Source organism: Zophobas morio, unplaced genomic scaffold (genome assembly GCF_036711695.1).
Source record: "Zophobas morio isolate AGI-343-1 ecotype UQ-CSIRO unplaced genomic scaffold, CSIRO_AGI_Zmor_V1 ptg000011l, whole genome shotgun sequence".
Taxonomy (NCBI): domain Eukaryota; kingdom Metazoa; phylum Arthropoda; class Insecta; order Coleoptera; family Tenebrionidae; genus Zophobas; species Zophobas morio.
In genome coordinates, this window is record NW_026972116.1 from 2,933,620 (window position 1) to 2,949,785 (window position 16,166).

Below are 16,166 nucleotides of genomic sequence, written 5' to 3' on the forward strand. Positions count from 1 at the left end.
GCATTCGATAACTGCAGAGTAGCTATTTTGAAAATAGAGCAGCCTTTCAGCAAATCTATTTCACATAAATGAGGTTTTAGAATAAGTACCTTAAAAACACGTTACACCAGCTGACACAACAAAACTATGCGTTTTACAAGGCCAACTAGATTCATACTGCTTAAACGCTGTATAAGGCCTCGTCACTCGCGCTTTTTAAAGTTCCTATCAAACGTACCGAAAGTGGAGCAACCTTGTGGGATTTTAAACAACTTTGATATGCCACCAAACACCAAGTGTCACTGTCACTGTGATGTGACCAAGTGTCACTGCCAGAAGTGGTTGATGTCAGTGTTAAATAGAAACTCAAAACAAGCAAGAAATAATACCATAATAAGAATAAACCATTTATTAAAGCTTCAATAGTTTCCTGCTTTGGGGTTTGTTGTCTATTATTTTTCTTTTTAAAGAATCTGTTTTTTCTAGACATATATTCGACAAGACCGGTTTTGCTACTGTTAGTATAATGATCACGCTGAGGTCTTGTTGGTGTTCAACGCAAGGTAGTAATGGATTTTTTAGTAATTTTGGTTGTAAGAGCTTAATCAGGTGGTCACATGTTTTGTTAAAACTTAAGTGTGGTAAAATTTCTTGGATGACATCGGCTATTTGCTTTACAAGTCCCACAAATAGTTCACTTGGGTGTATTAAGCCACCATGGTCTTGAAGGGTTATTAATTTTAGCAGAGGTCCAGGTATTGTACTTGATACTAATGGTGCAATACAATTATCACATCGAATTTTTTGTTGCAGCTTAAGAATTACATATCCAGCTAAGAAAGCTATGGATGCAGAGTAGAGGTTACTTTCAGGTACTTGATTCCGTTTTAAACTATCAATTTTGTAACGTAAATCTGCAGGCAGAAGTAGTTCTTCAAGTTGGTCCTCTGCTGTTTGATTTCTCTGATGAGACAGTTGATTCAAAGATACATGACTAACAGTACTTGCGGTGTTAGCAAATAAAGATGATTTTAAAATGCCACTTCGTAGAATTTGCCGTAAAGCATATTCTGCAGCACGAGCATCAGTGGTGTCATTTGAGCCTCCTTTTAGGCGAATATGGGAAAATGTTGCTTCAACTGCGTCCGAGCTAAATGATCTAGTTAATACATAATAAAATCCAGATTGTTTAAGAAGAAACTGAATGCACAAAAATGTGCTTTTTGCTGTGAAACACAAAGCATGTGCCGTTTCGTCGCTTAAGCCTGAATAACCAGTCCTGCTTGAAGTAGACTAAATATCCTTGACTTAATGTTGGAAAGTCACATTCAACCAGTGAAGGCGTTCGTCCGAAACGTTCACATATGGTGCAACAGTGCTATCGAGGGCATGAATGTAGTGCCTGCGAGTTGAAACATTGTGCACTTGAAAGAAATGATACATGTTTTCCATGTATAAGATAGTCCCATCAGCATCAATAAAATTATCATATCCATCTTCTTTTAATAATTTAAGCGCTGAAGTAACTGGCGGTGAAAAAACCTGTACAGCTCGCAACACATTCATCTTCTCCAGATTGGTTGGAAATAGGTGTTTTTTGGTAAGGTACCTGACAGGTTTCACAGGCCATTCCTTTTGTAGGCCATATAAGGATTTCAAATAGGACGAAGAAATGATGCCAGCTGAGGAGTTCATATTATGGTGCAAAAAAAGGTTTCTTGCATTTTTCATCGCATGACAAAAATCAAAAGAAAGAAATAAAGGCATTGGTGGAAGAAATGGATGCTCAATGTAATATCTGAGTGTTCCTCCACATAAATTTCTGAACAGTCCTACATTAGAGGGATGATTGTCCGTAACAATGCGTAAAACTAGAAATCCACAGTCTGTCAGAAGTTTGAGAACTTGCAAAGTTAATGAATGGAAATCTGCAGCTTGTAATGTGGAATGAAAAAAATACCCAGCTGGAATAACAAATCGTGCTGATAAGCCATTAATTACAAAACATGCCATTTTGTTTGCAATTTTTGGTTAACTACCGATAGAATTTGAATTACTATCCAGTCCATAAATGTGGTTTTCTGCTCTACTATAAATCATCTTCTCTTTTATTGACATGTCGTCAATAATCAAGGAACACAATCTTTGTGCAGGGTGTTTTAAATTTTGTAGTTCTGCATACAAGCGTTCTTTTATTAAATTGTTTGTTCCATTCAAAATGCCAAGAGAACCTTAACAATAACAATATAAATACAGAACGAGAACAAACGACCAAGAAACCCAAAACACACAAAAGTAGCAAAAGATTGATTCGATATGACAATTGTTACAGCGTGGAACCGGTGATAGTAATTATCACAAATAATTATAATGATCTTGACGAACATGATTCTTGTTTTCATTTCAAATACAGTATCGTAATTTGAGAATAGATGACACCACTTTCGGGATTCCATGGCTTGCTATCCTGGAACCCAATTTTCAGTGGAGTGACGAGGCCTTATACAGCGCTAAGCGATATGAATCTAGTTGGCCTTGGCGTTTTATTACCAAATATGCCATCTAACGACGGACACTGGAATTAAGGTAAACCTTAACTGCTTTCTGAGGCGGAAAATTGACCAGTAAAGTGAATGACGCGCGAAATTTGAACTCAGTTCATAACACGAGACCCGTATTTCAATTCCCCGTGTAATCCTTATGGGTGAAATCGAGGCGTCACTTTAACGCTTAAATTGTACCATTAAAGTAATTTTCTTATATATCCCACTACCTGTACCATTAAGACTGATATTTTTACTGTTGATCTTGATACCAAACATGAACGGAACCGGTAGTATTTAATAAATATTTAAATTCAACTTTTACCACTACATTTGCCTCGAACGTATGTCGTACAGTGGTTCATACTGCCATTGACTTCCCCCTCCACATAAATGGCTTTGATTTTCAGATGCTACAGATACGGCTGTGAATTTAAAATAATACATAAAGGAGATCTCATATTTGCAAATGTTTTCAATCAATTGCCAAATTTTGATTTAAGAATCATCATCAATCCCAAGCTTTTTTCTTTTCACACATTTTTGCTAGAAAAGGAAAAACTTAGCATTCCTGATTAAACCTTTCATGTACAAGTAAAAATCACTCTCATTTTAGTACGAATTTAGTCTGAAACACCCATTAAAAAAAAAATCACAATTTAAAGAACAATTTATTTCAAAACAAAAAAAAGTATTTTACAATAAAAAATTGCACTTCCTAATGCAAAATCTGATTCACTTTTGGTGAAAAACTGACCCACAAACTGTTTTCTTGATGGGCCATTAAAATAGTCCTCGGACACTAATAGTTCTTCGACACTGTGAAGTAGATTTTCTTCAGATCTTTCTAGTTCAGGGCCCAATAGCAAAAGCAGTGCTTCGCTCCTATCAGTTTGTCCTAAGCTTTCATGAAGTTGTACCTCAACATTAGCTGTTTTTAGGCTGACTTGGGGATTAAAAGAATTTTCAGAGACAACAGCTCGGACCTCAGCTGATTCACTTTTCTTCAGATGTACGTCTCAAGCACGCAAATTATTGGTCCACAATACATTATAACGTCCGTGTAGGGCAGGTGTAGCCATATGATGATATACAAATGCACCTCTTGCGGTTTCACATGTTGCCTCTCTTAAGGAATATCTATGCATAATAAAACAAAATACGTCATAATTTTACTTGACACAGAATTTATCAATATACATTAACTTACCATAATCTTCTCGCATTCTAGCTCGAATAAACTCTTCAAGCACATTTAATTCAGTATACCAATTGACTTTCGCTACATTATTTGACTGTAAAGAATTTTCTCCAACAAAAAAAAATGGCAATTGCCCCTATTGTTAACACATGTCTTTCTGTCATTATTAATAACAAATACAAAAAAACCAGTCCACAGATACATACAACCCAATGTGAATCAATATCACAGAACTAATATATCATCCAAAAATTGTGATTATGATTGTTTGTTGTGATGAAAATACGAAATCAACTGTCATATTTTGGGGATTTTCACGATCTAAACGTCACTAGTACCGCAAAATATTCGCGTTCTTTTTCTTTCCCAAGTGTTTCTGGATTTTCCGTTTCACTCATGCGCAAGACGTTAGAAACGATGTACGTTACTTCGATGGATAGCGTTGTTTTTAATTTGCAATATATCTTTAACAGAAGCTTTTTATATAGTTAAACCTTTAGTAACAGGAAGATAATTGTACAGTCTTTATCGCTTGTAGCATGAACTAGTTAAGATTTCTACCTATGCGGCGTATTTTGTCTGTAAAATCAAGCTCCCATAAGAAACCCATAGTAGAATTTTTGAATTATGAACTGCCGCGCATTCTAAATTCTAACCTTACTTTACTGGTCAATTTAAATGTTTATGAAATATTTCAAAAGTCCTCGAAGCGCCGAAGTCCTCTTTGCCCCGGTTTCCCCTACGCCCATAAACATGAGGCATTGTATTTCTGCGACTAAAAAAACAAACAATTACACTAATGAAACTAACATCATGCATTGAAATATGCCAGCATAACATCTTCATTAATAATAACTGAAACTTTATTTAGAATCTGCCACTTTTTGAATGCGTCGTAGCATTTTCGGTATCTGGCTTCTGACTTTTCTGGTATTGAGCTTTTCAAACCTTGTTTTACACTATTTAATATATTTTCTTGTAAAACAATCGCTCGAAACACCGTTTTAAACCATTTTACAAATTATAAACGTGATCAACCAAATGTATTTATTTTTTAATTAATTTTTTGATTTATTGGATTAAAATGGGCAGAAACCGATAAAATCTTAAACACACTACGGATGTAAAGAGTGCGATAACAACTGCAGCCGTCCGTCGGCTGCAGCGGTTATGGCACTCTTTACATCCTAGGTGTTACTAGCTATTATATGAAAATGATCATGGTTGTTAACCATAGTAACCATGGTAAGTCAATACAAGACACTTTTTTAATGAAGCATCGAGACAGAATAATCGTAAGAATATCATTCGTTTGAAAATAAAATATTCTATTTCATTTGGAGTTTAAGGGATTTTATGCGACCCGTATGCACTTAACTTGCCTAAATATTACACTTTTTTAATTAGATATACTATTGTGGAACTCGTTTCTTTGGAGCACTCCTCGCTGCGCACGTTGTGCCCCCAAACAACTCGTGCTACAGGGTTTCTATAAATGATTATAGGGTCGCAGTAGGTCATGTAAGCGTGCCGCCTCTCAGATTTAACTGTACGGAGATCCGTACTAAGTGCCCAAGGACGCATGACAAAAATAACACATGGACCACACACATGTGTATAACTAGTTGCCTAAACGCTTCATATGTTTTTAAAAAATAAAATTAATTCATTACGATAAAAAGAAACATATTTATTGTGGTTAAACATCACAGTAAATGTTGAAAATATTCATCATTCTGTTCAAGGCACATGTTCACTCTCTTTTTAATTTTACTTTACCTATATATTGTCCTATAAATGGATAAAGTCTGTTTGGCAATAAATTTATTTATTTATTATTTATTTATTTGCTTTCAAAAATGTTCTGTAATATCCTTTCGTCAATACTTTGTACCCGTTGTTCAATTGTTCAATTTTGCTCAAGTCGTCTCAAATCATCAACAACTTCCTCAGATACTGAAAATCATCCACGAGAGTTCCCTTTGTTTGTTGACACTGACAGGTCGAACAAATCTGTTGATTAGATACATCTCTAATGTGGGCCTTTAACGATGTTTCTTGAATTATTAAATCATGGTATTTGGCCAGATATTCTTGGTTACAAGAGGTTACAGAATAGACCCATTCTTCATTTACGAAGTTCCATTGCGATAACAAGACATAACGATGAAAGTGTCTTGTTCAACAGAATAAAGCATTATCACAATCTTCGCTTCCTAGCACAAAAACAAAATTTTCGTACGCAACCACTATGAGTGCTGAAAATTACTGTTTTGTTGTTTTGAGCGTGGATCAACGAGAATGACTGTAATTCGCACTGGAAGAACCTTAAAACAAAAAAAAAACGACGACTTTAAATGACAGGTCACAAATGACATTAGACATTAATGTGACAAGTGAGAACTGTCATAATGATGAATAATCACGGGCATAATTTCAGCGAAGCGGGATTTTTGAAATCCATGGCCACCTACGCCCTTAGAATCACTTATAAAAGCCTTGTATAATAGAACGTCTTATTAAAGTAGTACAATATTATACTATATATTTTGCATCTGTACATGGATCTTATGTTCGAAAACATATACTATTATGTCTATGCATTTTTACATTTTTTAAACTTACCGTTTTAGGGGCGGCTTCAATGGAAGTGCATGTGTGAAGAGGATGATTTGTGATGCTCAACAATATACTGATATAGGAAGTAAATCCTTAGTGAAAGAAATTTTATCTGTTATATTCACGTAAGTTTTTGATAACATTTGATTTAGTGATCTTTGGATATTTGTTTTTAGAACGTCGGACATGAACTTAGGTGTAAAATACCACCATTTTTGTGAAGAATCATCGTTTGTAGAGTGTAGAGTACCCTTTCTCAATTACATTTTAAATAGCTTATTTACAGAATAAATATACTACTTATTCACATGATTTATTAATGTATTATGTACTAGCTGACCCGGTGAACTTCATTTCACCTACAATTTGATTTTGAATCTGCAAAACCGAATGCTTTGAAATCTTGGAGATGTTTTAAACATATGATAAGCATAATAAATTTTTGTTCAAAATATATTTACTTATCCCCTCCAAAAAATTGATGACGTCAGCCCAAAATTTTGCCAAATGAATCCTATCTAAAATGTCCAAAATAGGATAAGTTTATACTTGTGATTTATCATTCCATTCAAATTTTTTAGATTTGCTTATATAGGGTGACTCAAAAAATGAATGAATCGGTGAATTAATTTTATTGATTTAATCAGGAACTGCAAAACCGAATACTCTTAAATCTTGGAGATGATTTAATGTTATCATAAGCATGGTAATTTTTTGATTAAAGTGTATTTGTTCATTCCCCCCAAAAAAATTGATGACGTCAAAAATTGAAACAATGAATTTGCTGAATAAATCCTATCTGAAATGTGCAAAATATGATGAGTTTTTACATGTGATTTATCACTGCATTAATATTTTTTTAGTTTTGCTTATACGGGGTGTCTCAAAAGAATTAATCACTGAGTCAATTTAATTTATTGATTGAATCAAGAATTGCAAAACTAAATACTTTGAAATATTGCAGACGTTTTGAAGTAACTGTAAGCATGGTAGCTTTTTAATAAAAATATATCTGTTTATCAGGCCCAAAAACTTGATGACGTCATCTTAAAATTTTGCCGAATAAATCCTATCTAAAATGTGCAAAATATCATCAGTATCATTCGTAATTTATCATCGCACTCTTATTTTTTAGATTTGCTTTTAGAGTGGCCCAAAAAAATGTATAGATCAGTCAATTTATTTTTTTGAATAACTCAAGAGTTGCAGAAATGAATACTTTGAGATCTTGCAGACGTTTTAAATTTATTGTAAGCATGGTAAATAGTTAATCAGAATATTTATTTATTCCCCCCAAAAAATTGCTCATTCCATTTTCGCAGATAATTTTGGGAATACAATACAGTTATTTTTAGTATTACACTGCACTAATCCAAGATGATATACGTGGTGATTGTAAATGTTGATTAGGTCATCACAAAATTGTGTGAAGAAAAGACTCATCTCGAAAATGCTGAATGTGCTTCATTATACTTTTGGTGTGAACGAAGTTCTGTCGAAACAACGTTCGATCAATTTTTTGACAATGGTTGGTATAAATAAAACTCAGTAGATGCTCATACGCGAAATACGAAGTATCTACTCGAATATCAAATCAAAATATTTCTAGTTTTTCTAGATGATGCTAATAATTCAGTAGGTAACAGTTGATGCTCAAGTAGCATCTCGATACAACAAAAAAGGACAACAGTGACAGTGTTCAACCATCAAGGCAAAAATCGAGTTACCAAAATATAAGTTAGTATGGGGTAGACACCTTGAAATGGGAATCTCTATGGCCAGTGTTAGAAAAAACGCACTGCACAATTTATGCATAAATAAAAGTTAATGATCTGAAAAGTTTTCGATATTCCCGCTCCTAATGTGTTTTTCAAACTGAATGCATCTTTTGACGACGTTCCACGTTAATGAAAATCGCCATGTTTAGTCAAAATTCACTCTTAGAACGATCCTACTCGTTTTCTAAGCTGCTTTACAGACAGCTCAGTCATTTGCCACGCCGATTCTCATTTTTAGATTAAATGCTCACAAAACGCGTAGATGTTTAATTTGTGTCCGGGGAGATACAATGTTTCCAAGTAGGTACTCAGTACATAGAGTAGATGCTCAGATATATAAGAGTAATAATGCAGTAGGTACTTCGTACTTCAAATATGACTATCTACTCAGTTTTATTCATACCACCCAATGTCTCACTTCAATGTTTGATTATGTTGATTATTATGAGCACAACGCTGATCAACTTCCATATCCGAATTACCCATGAAATAAATCATTGCGGTTTGCACCTGACGTAGTTCGTCATACATTTGATTGACTTCGTGGACCTCTGTCAGCTTGTCGTCTTCTAGGCATTATAATGAACTTCATAAAACGACACAGAATTATTTTCACAGCCAATCAAATCTGTAAATTTTGTCTTGAGAATTTTAAAATATTGAAAATTTCAAATTAAATCCTCGAATAACGGTAAAGGTTGAGATTTTGTCGAAACCAACAAAGTGAACATAGGTTAATAGAATGGCAGATCAAAATTAATAAGAAACTTTCGCAATGCGTAACTAAATTCACTTTAACGAACATTTTTCTTAAAATAAACGACGTTTTTTGTTACGAAAAAACAAACAACGACTTGAAATGCAATAATACTTTTCACAATCGCACGGAAGAAATAGTTTTGTATGACACGTCAGTCAGGCGACAGGTCCGTCAGGAACGCCAACTATTCAAATTCATTCGAAGTGGCGATTCCCATGCAAAATTTTTAAATTTTTTTTATCTTTTAGCCGTCTTATTTTTTATCAATTTTCTTACATATAAACCTTCTCTTGACGATAAGGAACACGTAAAAAAAAGAATCGTCCAATTCGGTGCAGCCGTTCTGAAGTTATGAGCGTACATACATTTCGGCGATTCATTTTTATTAATATAGACTAGCTGACCCCGTGAACTTCGTTTCACCTACAACTTAATTTTGAATCTGCAAACCGAATGCTTTGAAATCTTGCAGATGTTTTAAACATCTGATAAGTATAATAAATTTGTATTCAAAATAATACTTACTTCCTCCAAAAAATTGATGACGTCAGCCCAAAATTTTGCCAAATGAATCCTTTTTAAAATATCCAAAATAGGATGAGACTATACTTGTGATTTATCATTCCATTCATATTTTTTAGTTTTGCTTATAGGAGGTGTCTCAAAAAAAATTAATCACTGAGTCAGTTTATTTTATTGATTGAATCAAGAATTGCAAAACTAAATTTTTAGATTTATTGCAGACGTTTTGAAGTTAATGTTTGACATGGTACGTTTTTAATCAAAATATATCTGTTTATCAAGCCCAAAAACTTGATGACGTCATCTCAAGATTTTGCCGAATAAATCCTATCTAAAATGTGCAAAATATCATCAGTATATTTTCGTAAATTTATAATTGCATCCATATTTTTTAGATTTGCTTTTACAGTGACAAAAAAAATGTATGGATCAGTCAATTTATTTTAGAAAATAACTCAAGAGTTGCAGAAATGACATAATTAATATAATTCATAATGTTTAAATATGATAACTATTAATATGTGATAATTAAACCGAAAACCATTTTCCTAAGAACACGAGGTTAGCAAAAACAAATTAGTTTGTTTAAACATTGTTAAATTAACCCCGAACATGTACAATTTCTGAGCGAAAATATGAAAAATAATTTTTGCAATCTCATCGTGACGTACGATGACGCCACTGTCACGTGAGCCACCTGATAAAAGGTCACATTTTTCGATCCTCTGCGTTTAGTTTTGATTTCGGTTTGGTGGCAGCAACATTAGAGTCCGTTTTGGCTTAAAAGTAGGGCTCTTTTCACGAATTTCTAATTTATATATTTAAATATTAGTGAAAATGTGTTGTATTAGTACTGTGAACATGAACGAAACTGGATATTTTTTTGAAAAGGACCGAAAACAGGGTAAGTTCGAGTTCAGTTTTAATTTATCGGATTCCGTGATTCGTTCACTCGACAATATTTAAATTTTGGGAAAATTTTCGAAACGATTGAAATCGGTTGATCAAAGCTATACATTTTCACGACATAAATAAATAAATTTTAAACATAATTAATATCATTTATAATGTTTAAATATGATAAGCATCAATGTATGATAATTAAACCGAAACCCGTTGTCCTACAAGTCCGAAATTATTAAAAACAAATCAATTTGTTTAAACAATGTTAAATTATCCCCGAAAATGTGCATTTTCCCGGCCAAAATATGAAAAATAAATTTTGCAATTTCATCGTGACGTACGATGACGTCAATGTCACCTGAGCTACTTGTATAAAGGTCACGTGTTTCGGTCCTTTGTGTTCAGTTTTAATTTCTGTTTGATGGCTGCAAGATCGTCGCTTCATTTCGGCGTAAAAGTGGAGCGTTTTAGCGAATTTCTAGTTTATTATTAATACATATTACGGAAAATATGTTGTGTTAGTGCTGTGAACACGAACCAAAATGGATATTTTTCCGAAAAGGACCGAAAACAGGGTAAGTACGACTTCAGTTTTAATTTATCGGATTCCGTGATTCGTTTGGCCGACAATGTTTACATTTTGGATAAATTTTCGAAACGATTGAAGTTGGTGGGACAAAGCTATACATTTTCGCGATATAATTAAATAAAATTTAAACATAATTAATACAATTCATAATGTTCAAATATGATAACTATCAATATATGATAATTAAACCGAAATCCGTTTTCCTAAGAACACGAGGTTAGCAAAAACAAATTAGTTTGTTTAAACATTGTTAAATTAACCCCGAACATGTACAATTTCTGAACGAAAATATGAAAAATAATTTTTGCAATCTCATCGTGACGTACGATGACGCCACTGTCACGTGAGCCACCTGATAAAAGGTCACATTTTTCGGTCCTTTGCGTTTAGTTTTGATTTCGGTTTGGTGGCAGCAACATCAGAGTCCGTTTTGGCTTAAAAGTAGGGCTCTTTTCACGAATTTCTAATTTATATATTTAAATATTAGTGAAAATGTGTTGTATTAGTACTGTGAATACGAACGAAAATGGATATTTTTTCGAAAATTACCGAAAATAGGGTAAGTTCGAGTTCAGTTTTAATTTATCGGATTCCGTGATTCGTTCACTCGACAATATTTAAATTTTGGGAAAATTTTCGAAACGATTGAAATCGGTTGATCAAAGCTATACATTTTCACGACATAAATAAATAAATTTTAAACATAATTAATATCATTTATAATGTTTAAATATGATAAGCATCAATGTATGATAATTAAACCGAAACCCGTTGTCCTACAAGCCCGAAATTATTAAAAACAAATCAATTTATTTAAACAATGTTAAATTATCCCCGTAAATGTGCATTTTCCCGACCAAAATATGAAAAATAAATTTTGCAATCTCATCGTGACGTACGATGACGTCAATGTCGCCTGAGCTACTTGTATAAAGGTCACGTGTTTCGGTCCTTTGTGTTCAGTTTTAATTTCTGTTTGATGGCGGCAAGATCGTCGCTTCATTTCGGCGTAAAAGTGGAGCGTTTTAGCGAATTTCTAGTTTATTATTAATACATATTACGGAAAATATGTTGTGTTAGTGCTGTGAACACGAACCAAAATGGATATTTTTCCGAAAAGGACCGAAAACAGGGTAAGTACGACTTCAGTTTTAATTTATCGGATTTCGTGATTCGTTTGGCCGACAATGTTTACATTTTGGATAAATTTTCGAAACGATTGAAGTTGGTGGGTCAAAGCTATACATTTTCGCGATATAATTAAATAAAATTTAAACATAATTAATACAATTCATAATGTTCAAATATGATAACTATCAATATATGATAATTAAGCCGAAATCCGTTTTCCTAAGAACACGAGGTTAGTAAAAACAAATTAGTTTGTTTAAACGTTGTTAAATTAACCCCGAAAATGTACAATTTCTGATCTAAAATATGAAAAATAATTTTTGCAATCTCATCGTGACGTACGGTGATGTCACTGTCACGTGAGCTACCAGATAAAAGGTCACATTTTCGATCCTTTCTGTTCAGTTTTGATTCCGGTCTGGTAGCAGCAACATTGGAGCTTCGTTTTGGGTTAAAAGTAGCACGTGTTCGCGAATTTCTAATTTATTGTTAATAAATATTAGCGAAAATGTTTTGTGTTAAGCGCTGTGAACACGAAGGAAAGTGGATATTTTTCCAAAAATGCCCGATTTTTTTTTTAAATATGTTGTTAATAACATGCATTCAGGACTGATAAAGTACGCCTTTAGAATATACAAAGTACTGCGTTCATAATTCACAAAATACTGTATTCATCATTTTTAAAGGACGGCGTCCAAATTTACAAAATACGGTGTCCTTTACCCATGCTATCAAACCTTAGTCCTCTCTTTTAATGGCAAGACGCACTCCAGACCTCCTCGTATTGTTTGGTTCTTGCTGGGCAACAGCAACGAGCGAGCAAAGTCATCGCTCTTTGGTGGCAAACGTGGAGAAATTTGTATATTGTAACTTTTGTAATTGAAGCATTTTGTACTGTATATTGTATGTGTTACTAACTTAACTTGGGTCGTGCCAATTTAGCTCCAGTGGTGCAAATGCTTTGTTTTCATGGTGCGCTTGCTTGGGTTTTAATTTTGCAACAGTGCATTCTTTGGTTCAAGGTCTGAATTTTCCATGTCGTCAGACGCTTTGGCCTGGGGGGTTCTGTTGGCCCTTAGACGCTGGGTCGCATCTCCTATAAGGATGAGGTCAGTCGGCCTTGGATTTATGCGGCTGCATTCTCCCTTGTGCGTGTGAGCGCTGCGACCAATAGATTTCGTTCCGAGTTCCATGGGTGTGCTTGCTTGGGTTTTCATTTTGCAACATTCTCAATTTTTGGTGCAATTTCTTCCGGTGGTGTATTGGCTACTAACTTTGCATTTGTATTGTATCTGAATTGTATCTGTATCTGTAGTGTATTCTGTATTGTAGTTAGATTGTAGGTACCTGTATTGTATTTCCATTGTATTGTACTGTATAACGTTCTATCCCTCATTAACAAATCCTAGCCCTCTCCTTTCCTAGCGAGATCTGCTACAGACCTTCCCGTGGTTCTTGCTGAGCATCAACTATCGAGGACAGAAAATTCAAATTCAAAACCAGCAAAGTTTCACAAAAATCTTGAAAATCGCTCGTTGGTGGCCAACGTGGAGCAAAAGAGACTTTTGTAACTCAACTAACTTTGTTAACTTTGTATTCTTAAGGAAACAAAAATATATTACATTTATTATTTATAAGGACAAATAGTCATTTGCCACACCGATGCTCATTTTTAGATTAAATGCTCACAAAACGCGTAGATGTTCAATTTGTGTCCGGGGAGATACAATGTTTGCAAGTAGGTACTTCGTAATTCGAATATGAATATCTACTCAGTTTTATTCATACCACCCAATGTTTCGCTTCAATGTTTGACTATTATGTTGATTATGAGCTCAACGCTGATCAACTTCCGTATCCGAATTACCCATGAAATAAATCATTGCGATTTGCACCTGAGGTAGTTCGTCGCACATTTGATTGACTTCGTGGACGTATGTCAGCTTGTCGTCTTCTCGGCATAAAACGACACAGAATTATTTTCACCGTCTATCAAATCTGTAAATTTTGTCTTGAGAATTTTAAAATATTGAAAATTTCAAATTAAATCCTCGAATAGCGGTAAAGTTTGAGGTTTTGTCGAAACCAACAAAGTGAATATACGTAAATAGAATGGCAGATCAAAATTAATAAGAAACTTTCGCAATGCGTAACTAAATTCACTTTAACCAAGAGTTTTCTTAAAATAAACCACGTTTGTTTTTTTTTACGAAAAAACAAAGAACGATTTGAAATCCAATATACTTTTCACAATCGCATGGAAGAAATAGTTTTGTATGGCACGTCAGTTACAAGTCCGTCAGGAACGCCAACGATTGAAATTAATTCGAAGTGGCGATTCCCACAGAAAATTTTTAGGTTTTTTTAATTTTTTAGCTGTTCTTTTAAATTTTCCCTATTTTTTTATTTATAAACCATCCCCGTAACATAAAAAGTTATTCAAATCGGTCAAGCCGTTTTTGAGTTTTAGCGAGACTAACAGGAACAGTAATTGATTTTTATTATATAGAAGATTAAAAAAGGGGAGGTTGGTAGTAGAAAGGTGAAAATTTACGGTTATATATATTTTTTGATGTAAAATCTTAAAAAAATAAAAATAAAAAATTTTGTCCAAAAAACAAACAAAAAATTTTTAGAGTAGGGCACCCTTATCACTTAGGGGTATAAAAAATAGTTTACAACCTATTCTCAGACCTACCGAATATACATAAAAAATTTCATACAAATCGGTCAACCTGTTCGGATGCGTTCGGTTACAAACACTGTGACGCGAGAATTTTATACGTAATGCATAATTATTTTAGAACAAATTTCATTACCATAAAACAGGTTACACTGAGTCGACCTTAAAAGATAGACATATGCTGTTCCGGACTTTTTTTTAGAACTTTTAGAGAGGAACAATTTCATCATACATGATTTTTGCGTAACTTTAACCGTTTAAATAGCGTAAGCAACAGAAGCTGTCAAAGGAGGAATAATTTTCTCGTTTTTCCGAATTTTTCATTGCTACTCCGCTCCTATTGATCGTAGCGTGATGTTATATAGCCTCTGTGTATATACGATAAATGGACTATCCAACACAAAAAGATTTTTTGAATTCGAACCAGTAGTTTCTGAGATTAGCGCGTTCAACCAAACAAATTCTTCAGCTTTATAATGTAAGTATAGATTTGGTAGCTATGACAGAAAATATAAATGTAAGGAAATTTTTATTTCCTCATTTAATTTAACAACGTTTACCACTGTTTGGAAAGGAACAGCGAGGATAACAGTCTTGCCTGAATGTTCATTATGTTCGAGTTAGTGGTGAATTTTCAAATAATATAGTAAAGTTGTCTTTGACTGCATCATAAAGTTTCAAAAACCATAGATCTATATCTAATCTAAATAAAGGGATTCGTTGCAGTGCATCTATTATTACACATAACTGCTTTACTCGCCAATTGCACTTATTTTTAATCAACTGCCAATTTTTTTAAAAGAAGAAACTAGTCAAAACTACCCAAACAAAATTGTTTCGTCTTCTGTGAAATACTAAAGATCAGTTAACAACCTACTATCTAATGTTTCTGGACCAAATTTTTTTCAGACCATTAGAAGCAAAAAATGATACATTGAAATGAATTTATTCATAATGCGTTTGTACCGTAAAATTGCAAATAATAATAAGACTGGGACGATAGAGTAATTCTTCAACACCTCTACATAAAGCCTTTAACACAGATTAAGCATTACTAAATGCCTGAAATTGTTCACAAACAATTTAAAAAATGGATTGCTCTAAAATTTTGCACAAGCTTGTTTTTAACTTTAAACAGATGGGTTTTTGAAAATTAAACTGTAGGTTTATAATAAAATTGTATAAATTATGGTAAAACTATGTAACCGATTACACTGAAATTCTGGAAGTACATCCGTTCGTTTGGTAAGTAATTTTCAGTTGGAGTGTATGTGAATTCAAGGAGCGTGGTTCTATACTGATCATTTATGAGGTTATCGGAAAAATCCAAAATACACTTACTTGTAAATCACAAGAACATTTTACTAAACAACAAACTTGTTTCAAACTTTGTTGATTTACCAATACCTCCTGCGCTGTTTTCACAAATGAATTTCCATTTTTTGTTAAGTGATAAAT

General features: G+C 33.6%; 1 long non-coding RNA gene across 1 annotated transcript; it reads left to right on the top strand.

Moving 5' to 3' along the window:
• The first annotated feature begins 222 nt into the window (after positions 1–222).
• Positions 223–1,580, top strand: LOC135127409 (uncharacterized). Its single transcript, XR_010280218.1, has 3 exons — positions 223–734; positions 793–851; positions 900–1,580. It is a non-coding gene; the product is annotated as an uncharacterized LOC135127409 (long non-coding RNA).
• Positions 1,581–16,166: the final 14,586 nt, after the last annotated feature.